At 44.5% G+C, this 12,378-nt stretch overlaps 1 protein-coding gene across 2 annotated transcripts in view; it reads right to left on the reverse strand.

Moving 5' to 3' along the window:
* Nucleotides 1–10,550, reverse strand: part of LOC143344421 (uncharacterized) — a 38,341-nt gene extending 27,791 nt beyond the window's left edge. For both annotated transcript variants that reach the window (XM_076770464.1, XM_076770463.1), the window contains exon 1: nt 9,939–10,550. The gene's annotated coding sequence lies outside the window, so the exon portion shown is untranslated. The remainder of the gene's footprint in view (nt 1–9,938) is intronic.
* Nucleotides 10,551–12,378: the final 1,828 nt, after the last annotated feature.

Raw genomic sequence — 12,378 nt, forward strand, 5'->3', positions numbered from 1 at the left:
TATCAAGACGAGGTTTTGATGGAACTACGAGCAGATGTTCCTGGCCCCTCGCGAAGTATTCCCCCTCCGGTGCTTCTGATGTTTTTGTAATATTACTCGCGCCTCTTCGTTTCGCAAAGTCACTCGGCAACATCCGTGCTAGGTGCTGCGAGTGAAAATTTAGAGTGGAAAGGAGAACGGTCGAACAAACTCCTCCACTTTGCAATTACACGCAGGGCAAAATTGTTTTCTCCGTCGACGCTCTTAAATTCACCCGTACCGTTCGCGAGTTAATTTCAGCATCGATGGACGTCGATCACGCCGTGAGAGAGTTTTTATATGACAGGGTGAAATAGAGACGGAACGAGAGCGAAACGACGATCAATAACGACCCCCAAAATTCGCGAAGTAGCTACTCGACGATAAGAGGGTACGGCTTTTCCTCGTTAATACGGTTCTGATTTGTCGGATAGGTTCGAACGGATATGGGAACTGGGTTAACGAGAGTATAATACCTGGAAAAAAGGGGTTAGAATATATTCCGGTCGTGAACCGGACGCGGGTTCGGTTAACGCGTCGAACGTCATCGGATTGGTATTTCCGATTCAATTAATCGGTGATACGTATTTATCACTCGTGAATATTAAACATCCCTCCAGGGGGTGGGAATATTTTTGAACAAAGGGCGATCGTCGGGCGCGCGGGATAAAATGCGAATCCAACGTAATCGTCCCCCGAAAGTATCCAGCGAATTCGCGAGCGAATCGACGTCGTGGAAATCGAGTTCTCGATTTTTCGAATAGGCTCGAAGAAATCTGGAGGTCGGATAATACGAAAGTGCGCCGATTCGGAACAATGAATCGTAGATATTCGTTCGAATAAATCCATTGGCTCCTATCGCCTTGCACTTGCGATCTCTCGGCCGCGAATACCGATTCATCGCCGACAAATTGGAAAGTCGAGGATACGTGCTCGATTTTGGAGAGCGTGAAATTAATATCCACGCGTTTTTTGTCCGCGCGCCGACATTTTATTCCGCGCCGTGTTCAAGCGGCGAAAATAATTCTGACGAAAATATTAATACGCCCAGCGACAAATCGCCCCATTGTTAGCTCGCACTTTTACCTCCGCCTGATCCATTAATTTTTTATTTTCGTCTCTGTTTTTTCAATATCACGTTCCCGCGATACGGTCAATATTTGTAGGTTTTTTTTATGGAAAATTTTACAACGTAATGTCGTATTTTTTTGTCGGGGCGATTTAATAGTTCTCCAGAAAGTTTGACGAGCTATCAAATAGGATGGCTGTCGAAGCAATATCTAAAAACAAATTTCTTTTCCTCCAGCAAACACCATGTTCGAGATTTCGAAATTACCTCGGTTATGTTATACGAAGGATTATACTCCTATTGGAATATACATGAATTTCGCTTTTATTCATTGGTCATATTAATTAATGCATAATTCAGGTGCGTATAATTTTGCAAACGAGCAAACAGTGGTGGGCAGAGAGCAGGTTTCACGCTTTAAATTTGCGTATAACGAGTACCATTTATCGGTGCAATTAATGAAACGTATATCGTTCCCCGAGATCGAAAAACAGATCGTTTCGTTTGTAACGATCTATTATACTTCATACTTTATTATATTTTCTTTTGTTGGATTTATAGTGGTGAAATTACAAACTAAAGTAACATTAATTTGGATAATTGTCGCGAAACAAATTCACAGAATCAGATTATTAGCAAAACTCCTCTAGCCATGTTATAATGCATTTCAGTCTATTACATTTATTCTACATTAAATTCGTTACACGTGGATTATGTATATAGATCATACATTGTTGCTCTAGGGCAGTGCCCCATGGGGGAATTAAATCAACAAAGTACGCATACGTGGGTAAACCATACTATACAAGGTGCTAATATATGATAAGATAAAGCTTTGCCGTGCCTGTTTCGCTTGTCAATATTCTGACAACATTTTAGCATTACTTAAAAATATAAGCTCCAAGAATCCTGTATCAACCTATAAATGATGAAAACAATAGTAAAACGGGGACAAAGATAAAAAGAATAGAAGTAACCGCAGAAAGGCGAGAAATGTGTCGGGAAGGAATATAAACGTAACAGGTAAAGTTAGGCTTAATAACAGTTAAACTTTTCCTCGCCATTACGCCATCCAAGGATAAAGACGGTGTAATAAAGGTGTGCAGCGCAATAAAGAAAGAGATAAACTGCCGCGCGAGATTGTTCTCGAAGACAGGGATTTTTTATCCCGGGTCAAGACTGCGTTAATTAATCGATATCAGCGTAAGAGCCGGACGTGAAACGGAACGGTGGTAAATCACCGCGTAAAGTATATCATACGGAAGACGGATGGCGCCATTTCCGGCGCTTCCTCTTCGTCCTCCGACGCGTTTCTCCTTCGAATTACTTTAATTCTATATACTCCGGAGCAACTTTTCACGATCACCTCGACTCTGACAACCTTTTCATCGACGCGTTTCCCCGATCGATTGCCACGACGACACGATATCGCGCTTCCATCGCGACGAGGACCCGCGCGAGTCACAAATTTCATTTCCGCGTGTCTAGCAGCCCCTGGAAAAAGGAAATCGAACCGGACACGGAAGCGAAACGGTACAGAACTGGGAGGACGGAATCAACGCGGCGCGAACAGCAACGTTGGCTCTCATTTATCTGCCGTCCCTTTCATATTCGTCCCTCTTCTTCTCGAGGAAGAGTTCCTGGCCGATTCTGTTGTATCGTGCTTGGTCATCGGTCCGCGTCTCGCGACTTCCGGTCTTCTCTTCGGCCCTCCCTTCAATGGCCCCCGACTGTCCGTGCTCTAAGTTTCCGCGACTTTGATCGCGCGCCTTCCTGCGTTCGACAGATAGCCCTTATCGCCGAGGCACGTTTACCTCGAGACCTGAAAGTTCTCCGGAATACAAATTGAAGATAACGCGTCTCTTCTTCCATCTTGCTCAACCGAGAGTGCGCGGGGAATAGCTTATCGGGAAATCAAGGAAACTGGCACAATAGTGCTCGGATTATCCGGCACCCGGTTATTCGAATAATTATAATAGAAGGTGGACAAATTTTTTGGCGAAATTAAAAAATTTCAAATCATTTTGAAAAAATTATTTTTAATTGCAGGGGCCAATTACAATCATTTTTGGTGAATAGACATACCCTCGAAATTCTACTCACTTACGAGAAAAAAATTCATTACCGAAAATGTCATGTCTGACCATACCGTTGACATGTTTCCCCTGAAATTTCCTGCGTATGTTTAAAACATCATAACTTCTGAACGGATTGGACGATTTTAATGTTTCAAAATTCAAACGACGCGTATTTTAGTGAAGAATATGTAGGAATTCTAAAAATATTGGAAAAGTTGTTCCTTAATCCCGTAAAGTAACAAAACCCCATAAAAATTGACAGTGGTAGATGCCTAAATGTTTCGACGAAATTGAAAAGTTTCAAATCGTTCTAAAAAAATTATTTTTAGTTGCAAGGGTCGATTACAATCATTTTTAGTGAATAAACATACCCCCGAAATCCTACGCACTTTCGAGAAAAAAATTCTATACCGCATATATAATGTCTGGCCAGAGATCTGCGATTATATTCCTCGTTTATATCACTTCATATGTAGATATAGTCCAATTATCCGGCATATGAAATTTGAATGGGAGATTTTAGAGGCCAAAACGAGACGAAAATCAAGAGTACTTCTCTGAAAATTTCTACATCCACGCAGTTGGTACAGATTATGCTTCTAAATATGTTGAGGTTCGCGTGTGTTTTCGCGGCGTGCATTTATCGTGGCGAAATGTTACTCGGAAGGGCGCAACGCCGTTGGCAATTTTCCGTCGCGAACGAACGGCGGTTTCGCCGCAAGTTGGAGGCTAAAAAGAGAATCTAGACCCGTGGAAATAGAAGACTGTTACCGGTAGCCTCGTTAGTCCCACTCACGATGGCCGTCGAAATAGGGGTTGTAAGCTGTCCTCCCTTCTCCCGTATTTGCGACGAGTATCTCCGCCTTTCCTCACCTTGCAGCCTCCCCCCGAATATATATTTCACTCGTTCCCGTAAAACTCGGTCGAACGGCGAGACGTTGGCACCGTTTTAATAGAGGAACACATTTCCAAGAAGAGGAACGCTCCCGGTAGAAATGCAGACGTCGCGCGTCGTCTCCATTCTTTCCCGTCGCGGGCTCATTCCTCTTTTATGGTTACGAATGGTCGGAAAGTAGACCACGGAGAGATCCCGGTGGATGTTTAGACTTGCATGATTTCTTGAGCGGCACACATAGCGGGTTCGTAAACCATCTACATACGAATATCTGCTTATGGTGCACTTACCGTGGAGACAGGCGCTTCGAACAGCCACGCGCGCGAAATTGGTTTTAGTTTCCGGTCTCTAAGCCTCCCGAGATGGCGGCGGCACAGCTGCGCCCGCGAATTAATTAAAATTTATTTCAATCGACTCGGGGCTTCGTTTACGTCCCGCCCTCGGCAACAGGGAGGGAACAGTCGATTCGTTTAAATTTGAAATTTAACTCGCGTCAGCGTCACCGTCGGTGGCTTTTCGGTACGAACTTTCTCGTCCACGGATGACCTGAAATTCCGGCGCGCGCCCCGACGCCGGGACGCTATGACATTCTTGTTGAAGGTTTCCCTTCTGCCGCGAGAACGTCGTCCCCTTGTTATGAAATATGTAAGAAAGCAAATGAATTCTCCGCTCCAGATACACGTCGGATCCTGGTGAATTACTTCGTACAGAATTTCCGAGTTCCTTCCTGCATTTTTTAGCGGCGACCGCTTTGGCTCGTTCAATCTTCGCGACGATGACGGACTGGACGACTCGTTCCACCGCGAGCTTCCGCAATTCGGTCCCGGCAAAACCATTTGATCGCGAACGCCGGACAGTGGAACCTCCGTGTTTTCCACGACGGAGGGAAAAAGAAAATAACGCGGTCGTTAGTACAGTTTTTCCGGGTGTTTCGAATCGCACGGACCTCGACGAACGAGGCCGTCGAACGCGATCCTTTCATTATAGGATTCATTAAAGTCGTACAAATTTTTTACAGTCTTATTTTATGAAGATAATTCTTCTGCTCGTAGAAATTTCACACTTATTTCGATTAAAAAGAAAGCCGAAAAGCGTAGTTCACTTTATCATTGTTTTACATATTTAAATTGGATGTTTAATTCATGGACACCCGAACTGGCTAATTTTATGGCTGTATTTGTAAAGTAATATAGAACACCGATTTTTTAAAAATCAAATCAGATGCGATTATTATCTCTGCTTTAATTATAAATTGTAATCTATTATGGATTTCATAGAATGCATTTAACGTGCGTGGAGTAATACAATCGATCTATGATCTACTGGACTATAGGCACGACATCCAATCTATCCAGTGCCATTTCTAGATATTCCATTACAATATCAACTAATATCGGGCAAAGAGGATTAAATGGAATTATAATTCCACACATATAGTTTAATGCATAACTACCCCCGTCGTAATCAGTTTAACACCAATCCAACGAGGATTTCTAAGACCACCGAAATAAAAGAAGTATTGGAAATCACCAGTGTGGATTCTAATCCTTCAATTATTTACGATCTCCTGCACCCTGTACCGAGTCTGGATCAGATTTTAAAGCCTTCGGTGTTCCTTGGATCCCCATCACACGTTCCATTTTACGCGAGCTTCGATTCTTTTTTAGCTTTTTTAGAACCCCCCTTAAACGGCTCGATGAGATTATTCGCGCATCCCCTAACCCCAAAACATCCCCTCGTCGGTCTCCCCTGCGTTGTTCGGAATCCAGTTTTACTGCGGATGAATACTGGGAAACTTCTCGTCGATCGTATCGCGTACTCGCGATTCCATCTAACCAAATAGCTCACGAGATTAGAAACGCGAAAATTGTGATGTATTCCGAGGTTGTCTCGACATCTCAGTGCGGAGGGAAAATGTCGCATACAGAGTGGAGCATTAAATATACGAGCCACGACTCTTCTATCTTTAAAGCTAGAAATTAACTTTTGAAGCAGAAGTCTTAGACAACCGAAATATTCTCCTCTGTCGTACTCGTAGCGAGGTCAACGGTCGCGTTCCGCCCATCTTGCCACCGTGCTTCCATCGCGAAGTTATTAAACGGAAAATTATTTAACGTCGCGTCGAAACGGTACGCGTTCAAAACTTCGAAAGATGTTAGATTTTCACGAACATGGCAAGAGGGGTGGAAAGTTCCCTTATCCCGAGAACGTCCGGGAGACTTAGGATCGAAATTCGAGGATCTTTCGTGATTCCAAAAGGGTCCTGTCTTAATTACGTTCCATCATTATTCCTTCTCGCCTGTGTTTAGCGAACATTCCATTGTAATCTGATCCTGAAACTCGGATTTCACGAGTCCGTGATATCGCGTTGCAGTGTTTTATTTATCTCCCGGTGTACTATTGTTTTACACGTAAAACGGCTGGATTTGAATCCACGCCGGGCCTCCCGAAATGACATTTGAATTGTAGATGAATGGGTAAGGTTCCGCGAAAAGTTAAAATTTACAGAGCGACGCGACGCATTTTCAGCGCAGTCTAATTTTCAGGGCAAAAAAGGTAAATTCGCGACAAATTGCAAAAATTATGGACAATCAACGACGCGACTGGGAAATCGCTAACAAAGAGAAACGCGCGTTGTTTACGCGGACGCTTATCGACAGAAATGCCCGCTAATTAAAGAACTCCATTCATATTTCTACGCGCGAATCGTCGTGTTATCCGCGTGTTTTCAGTCCCTGCGAAAAGTACGATCATTTTTACGTCGATGAATATTCACAACCGCTCGCGCATTCCGCGGAACATAACAAGAATTAACGTTCCATCGCCGTAAGCGCACGACAGAAATTAGATAAAGTCAAACTGTCGCGTCGCTACAGAAACTCATAACGAATTCGATAACCTTCCGCTGTCAGTTACCCTGTCAAATATCGTTTTACGATAAAGAACAAGGAAGCTGGGAGGAGGAATCAGTGTCTTCGATTCGTTCGTCGACAGATTGTCCAAGAAAGTGAAACGAAAGTCAAAGAACTTGGGTAATAAAAAGTTTGAGGGTCTTGGAAACGAGACGATTCTCACACAAATAGAAAGATGTTTGTCGGGCCAATGAAATTTTAAACGACGTATTGGAAGTTTTCTTTGGAGATCGTAGACAAATCGATAGCATCTTTGAACTTTCTACATCGATTCATCTTTATTAAGGAGTCTTTCTACTCCGTGGGATTTAAAAAATCGAATTTCTTTTTCTGCGTTTTCTTTTAGTATGTGGTCTCGAAAATATATTTACCAAATATTGAATTGAAATTCGCAAAACTAACGAAGTTATAGCCTGCTAAAATGTACCAGGTATAACAACTGGACGTGAAACTTTAAAGCTGTTTTTCTCGAAATTACATTTTTTGGCACTGCGTAGACGATAGATATTATGCGTTGCAAAAATTCGTAAATATAGTTAAATATATCCACAAAACCCGGAGTTAATCGCTCTTTAATAGCCCGCAAAAAGAAATCATAAAGAAACATGTATTTTTCTTGCCTGCAAAGTAGTAATGGCCCCTTAAGTCTCGTTAATTTTTGCGCGCCACAGTTTCAAGAGAAACGCAATTTTTCACAGTCTAAATTACGAAAGTAAGCATTCTCTCTACGAGTAAATAGGAGAATATTTGAGGCCCTTCGTCTGGAGTTTATGTTAGACGAATGTTGCGTCTAAGTTTCACGAACGTTTCAGTTTGCATCTTCGGGGGCTAAGAGGCTCTGATATCGAGAATAATTTGGGACTTCTCGTCCGGTGTCTTCGCTAGTTAATTATCGAGATAAATAAATAATCCTTATATTCCACGGTATGTTAAAGCAATTTATCATGGGCGCAAAATTCTCTCCCGTATTTTGCAACTTTTCTTGCCGACGATTCCAGCAAGATGACACGCTCGAGTGATTTATTCGATACAAGGGTGGATCCCTCGGAAATTCGGCCCACGGCGTAGCATCTTTTCTGTTTCACGGGACGGAAACGACGCCTGGGAGTATAGAGAGGACACACTCTGAATTCAGGATTCGAGTTTCGCGTCTCGTTAACCCCGCGAACTAGACGCGATCAATTCTGGATGGAATTTTGCTCTAACGGAACTCGAGCTCGCTGCGCGAATCCGTTCCGAAACTCGCGGTAAACGAGAAATTAGGCGTTACCGTGTACCCTGTCGCGGCGGGAGGCTGGATATTTTATTCGTTAATAATTAAGGTCGCGAGAATCGGTATTCAAACGTTGTTACGACCGCGAAGTGCTTGTCAATTTCTGGTCACCGCGGACCCGGGTAGAATTAGCCTCGATGTAAATTGGGATTCTGTCTGCGGCCGGTTCGCACAATAATATTCAAACGGCCCTCTTCTCTGGTCGAGTATCGATTTTGCGCGGCTCGAAAGAACGGGAGCGGTCGAATACGATATAATTGAATCGAAGCAGCGGCGCATATATACGTGGAACACCGTGCTCCGATGTTCGATAAACTTTTCCACGGATATTTTCGATCGACGGAAAGTACGGCTGTCGGAATGCGTACTTTCGGGGTTTCCGGTGCACTGTTCCGGCGTGCGATTAAAACACGGCTGTTTTAACAAAAACGAACGCCGCGTTTCCCGGCTGAAAAACGTGCTTTGCTGGATCTATCGCTCGGGATATTGAAAAGTGCGCAATAGAATTTCTAAAACCTTGAAAGTAAATTCAGAGGACAAGTTTCAAATCTAGCAGAGCTATTTGGCGAACAACGCGCCATAAAAAGTGGTGCACGTTTCGCGATCGAAGCATGGGAGGATAATTGAATAAATGGTAACCTTTTGGCCAAGGATCTCCAGGTTCGTGGCAGTGCCATCGAGAGAACCTTTCCTCGATTAAATACATCAAATTATCGGACCTGGAGACCCACATCCGAGAAACCATAAGTGAAACGTGACGCCTTGCAAGCTCGGCTCGCCTCGTTCCTTTCGTGAAGGGAATTACTTTCTGTGGCTATTTTCCCGGAAAGGTCGTGTTTGGCCGGAGTGCTGGTTCTCGTATAACTCAGCGTTACGGGCCAATGAAAAATGAAACGACGGTTTCGAACGACTGGTCGAAATCTCGATGCGTGCGAGGGTGTGTCGACGGTTAACCAGGTCGGTCGATCTACGCTCGAAATGAGTAGAACAATACGTTTCGAAGCGACGGGACAGGTCTCGTCTTTCGATGCCGCGAAATTAAATCTGCGATCGTCCTGTACCGTCGTTCTATTCGGGAATTTAATCTTGTCAGGACTACGACTGTCCCGAATCACCGAATTCAACCGACGAGTAAACGCTGACGCAGCCACTCGAGGCGGACCAAATGCTCGAATCGATAAGGAGAGTCGATACTCTGGCAAAGATCGCCTTCAATGACGAATACCTGGCGCGGGATTGCATCGAGGCGTTATTCGCGGGAATTAGCGTTGCTCGGTGGCGTATATTAGCTCTTGTTTACAGTTTCGAAAGAATATCCCGGGGGCCCGGGATAGCGAGTTTCCGTCGAAAACGAGGGCGCGTGTACCTCGATTATTGCGTATTATCGATAGTCCGGCAGCCGAAGTGGGGAACAATGCACTCGGCGGCCCGTCGAAACCGTTCGCGGCGATGAATCGCCAATGAAGTTGACTATCGGAAGCCAATACGTCGGGACGAAACGTAGGTCCGAGCAGTTGGCAGAATTTCAACAGAAGGGTTCGACAGCCGGAAGAATATAAAGCCGCGGAGCAAGCCGTGCATGCAAGCGACACGAAACACGCGATTAATCGGGTAAGAGCAGAAACCGAACCGTTTCGAAAGCTCGTTCCATCGAGGACGCGAACGATCCGTGTCTCGCTTCTGCGTGTTTTACCTGGGCACGAGCGATCTACGCGCTGGAAATTCGACGGGATCCGCGCGTCGTGTGCGTTTTCTCGATGGTAGCGAGGCTAGACATCCGGTCGTTCATCGTTTCCTCGGGCAGGTATATCCAGATCGGGAGGGTTACAGTCTTTTATTGGTTTCACTGAATTCGCTGGAAGACGTTGTATCACATTTCGAGCGTATAAACGTTTATTTCTTCCGCAGCTGGCAGCAAGTTCGTCGATCCCTCGTCGTCGAGTCGCGTCACGTCTTCGTCCTCTTCCAGATGCCACCGCACGACCGAATTTTCCGCGCCCGTCCGTTCCGCTATCCACGGACGATTAATCGTGTCTCCCGTACCCACGGGTCTACGGGGCAGCCTAATACGATCCGCTTACGAGCGAAGATCGATCGAATTCTTTCGGCGATCCTTCGATCTCGGAGCTTCGTGCGCGCGAAAGGAAACCGCGGAGAGAATTTCGAGCTCGTTTCGTGATCGAATCGCAGGGATCGTTAGGTTTTCGATTTTTCTGTCGGTCGAAGACACCGAAGACGCGACGTGGAGGAACCTCGTGTCCCACGAAGGTGGTAAGACGACTCGTGTCTCGCGTGTTCGATCTGCGGCAGCTTTAGGCCGACTGCTCTCTAAAACGCGACTCTTGCCGCGCGCCACATTGTCCGCGCTTGCGCCACCTCCAATCTCCTCGATACCGCTTCTGATGTGCTTTCGATGCTCACCGGAGCCACCAGGTTATGATTAATTCGTCTCCGTCTGGGTACATCGGCCCTTTCTGCTACACTGTTTTTTTCCACCCCCACCTTCCGTTCCACCGACTCCAAACCACATTCAGAGCTAATTGCGCGCGTCAAACGTTCGTTGCGCTTCGCGGAACTCGAATAAGATCTACCTTCGATCGGCAAAGATCAAAAGGTCTCCATTTAGCTCGCTCAATTTTTCAAATACGACGTACCTTTGTCTCTTTATGTCTTTTTCTTGTCTCTGGCTTCTCTCCATTTTTATCGTTTCTAACAAGGTACTACGTCGAGAGTCCAATTCGACGTAAAAGCCTGAAAGCTTAGACGATTTTTTCCCCACGGTTCTACCTTCGGAATATTCTACCATCGAGACAGAGCTTGATATACGGTGCATCGTTTCCCTTCACCAGTTTTCTCCATTCTCGTTCGGAAGTGACCAAACATTTGAGACTGTTCGTTCTAGTCGTCGAGAGTACCCCTTGCCCCAGATAACGTTTCACGTATGACTCTTTTCATACGCGTACGTCGTGGATGCCTTGCTCCAATAATTTCACGAGAACAGGTATTTTCGCGCAAATAGCACGGAAAGTGTACGGACTAACGAGAAATACGCAAATCTCCCTGAGAAAGAAACGGGTTTAGATAATGCAAACGGAACGGAGTCTGCGAAGACGAAACGCACCCATCGTGGCTAGTATTCTTATTCATTTGGCGGACTGTTCCCAACGCGAACGTATATTTTTCGATCGTGCGAACACTACGACTCGCTGATAAGGATATATTACTATTTCGCGAGAAGTCGAATACACGAAAAAGCGTCCATCCGTATTTTAATTTGCCCAGTCTTTAAAATAACTCGTAACACTTTTTCTAACCATCCTGTATATTTGTTTAATTTATTTCTCTGTACTATCACCGCACTTTCAAATTTCAAGCTTCATTTTCCTAAGTGGCCCCACGCTATTTTAACTTTATCCCTTTAGATATACGCTCATAAGATTCTTTTATTTCCTTCAAACGCGCTGTTCCTTGTTTTATTCATCCCCTTTCCCCATAGCTCTTGTTTTCTCCCCTCCCCTTTGCACTTTGAAGCATAAACATCTCCAGTTACAAACGAACAGAATCAAAATAGCTTAGAATTCAGTTTTTTTCCTCAATGTTTTACAATTTAAATGATAACATCGTTGAACGATTCGTTGCACATTTCGTACGCCAGTATTTACGTTAGCGGCTTGTACTATTTGCTTTGCTGTCGAAAATGAATTGGAAACAGCACGTCTTCCACCAGAATTTATTACCTCGAGTTTCTGTGCTCCTCTTTCGATCGTACTTCTCCATTTTGTCTTCTTTTAATAATATGCAAACAATATTATGGCTCCAACTTACTAGAAACTGTTTACACTTCCCTTTTCCTAACGTTACAATTTGGATTCCACTCTGTTATTTCCTAGATCTAAACCTCTAGAATTGATATATTTAGAGAATGTTATCGCTTCAACGTGTTCAGTCCTTTTGGGTATTTCTCGGAATACTGTTCCCCTGGAAATTATGCTCGAACGAACTTTGACGTATATGCGCAGTGCAACGTAAACAAGGTGCATGTTGCACTTTCGAACGAGCTACGTAAGCCTCGAACTTTGTTCCACGATGTATTAATCCGAAGAGAAAATAAACTTACTCGTCGAGCATTCCTT

This window comes from Colletes latitarsis, chromosome 8 (assembly GCF_051014445.1).
Source record: "Colletes latitarsis isolate SP2378_abdomen chromosome 8, iyColLati1, whole genome shotgun sequence".
NCBI lineage: Eukaryota > Metazoa > Arthropoda > Insecta > Hymenoptera > Colletidae > Colletes > Colletes latitarsis.